This window comes from Arachis duranensis, chromosome 2 (genome assembly GCF_000817695.3).
Source record: "Arachis duranensis cultivar V14167 chromosome 2, aradu.V14167.gnm2.J7QH, whole genome shotgun sequence".
Taxonomy (NCBI): domain Eukaryota; kingdom Viridiplantae; phylum Streptophyta; class Magnoliopsida; order Fabales; family Fabaceae; genus Arachis; species Arachis duranensis.
Window position 1 is genome coordinate 69,414,224 of NC_029773.3, and position 1,607 is coordinate 69,415,830.

A 1,607-nucleotide genomic window follows, 5' to 3' on the forward strand; every position below is an offset into this window, starting at 1 on the left:
TGAGCCAGTATGGCATTCAGAGTATCAATCTCAAGAACTCCTTTCTTCTGATTTGTCCCATTGTTCACAGGATTCCTTTCAGAAGTGTACATGAATTGGTTATTTGTAACAATTTCAATTAGTTCTTGAGCTTCTGTAGGCGTCTTCTTCAGATGAAGAGATCCTCCAGCAGAGCTATCCAAAGACATCTTGGACAGTTCAGACAGACCATCATAGAAAATACCTATGATGCTCCATTCAGAAAGCATATCAGAGGGACACTTTTTGATTAATTGTTTGTATCTTTCCCAAGCTTCATAGAAGGACTCTCCTTCCTTCTGTCTGAAGGTTTGGATTTCCACTCTAAGCTTACTCAATTTTTGAGGTGGAAAGAACTTTGCCAAGAAAGCATTGACTAGCTTTTCCCAAGAGTTCAGGCTTTCTTTAGGTTGTGAGTCCAACCATATTCTACCTCTGTCTCTTACAGCAAAAGGGAATAGCATAAGTCTGTAGACCTCAGGGTCAACCCCATTAGTCTTGACAGTGTCACAGATTTGCAAGAATTCAGCTAAAAACTGATGAGGATCTTCCTCACTGGGCGTTTTGAACGCCCATCTTTTTCTGTGTAGTTCCTCTGCTGTATGTTCTGAATCTTCAATTCTCTGTATTATTGACTTGAAAAGACACACATTAAAAATATTTTTGGATTTTTAATAATGAGGAATAATCAAAATACAACTAAAATCAAATAAACAATGCATGCAGAACAGCAAACTTAGCAGTTTGTATACTACTGACACTAACAAAATGAGAATGCACATAACAAAAACACTCAAGTCAAGAGAATTCAAAGATCAGAGCAATGAAATCATCAAAAACATCTTGAAGATCACTTAAGACACGTGAATGAATGCAAGAAGAACAGAAACATGCAATTGACACCAAACTTAACATGAGACTCTAGACTCAACAAGAAACATACAATATTTTTGGTTTTTTTTATTTTGTAATTTTTTTTGTTTTTTCGAAAATTAAGTGGAAAACAAAATAAAGATATCAAAATTCTTAATGAGAATTCCAGGAATCATGCAATGTTAGTCTAAAGCTTCAGTCTAAAGGAATTAGATATGGTTAGCCAAGCTTCAGCAGAACATTGCATTCAAGAGCTAAATTGATGAGAATCAATCAGCTTTGGTGATGATAAGAACATCACCTTGAAACACTAGAATTCATTCTTAAGAACTCTGAAGAAAAATACCTAATCTAAGCAACAAGATGAACCGTCAGTTGTCCAAACTCAAACAATCCCCGGCAACGGCGCCAAAAACTTGGTGCGCGAAGTTGTAATCATCAATGGCGCCATCAACATGGTACGCACAATTGTAATCTCAATTCTTTATCACAACTTTGCACAACTAACCAGCAAGTGTACTGGGTCGTCCAAGTAATAAACCTTACGCGAGTAAGGGTCGATCCCACAGAGATTGTTGGTATGAAGCAAGCTATTGTCATCTTGTAAATCTTAGTCAGGAAAACTCAAATGGTTATGAATGATGTATGAATAAAACATAAAGATAAAGATAGAGATACTTATGTATTCATTGGTGAGAATTTCAGATAAGCGTATG

The 1,607-nt window shown here is 36.2% G+C and overlaps 1 non-coding gene across 1 annotated transcript; it reads left to right on the top strand.

Moving 5' to 3' along the window:
• Positions 1-242: 242 nt before the first annotated feature.
• LOC127745051 (small nucleolar RNA R71) lies at positions 243-350 on the top strand. Its single transcript, XR_008006240.1, has one exon. It is a non-coding gene; the product is annotated as a small nucleolar RNA R71 (small nucleolar RNA).
• The last annotated feature ends 1,257 nt before the right edge of the window (positions 351-1,607 follow it).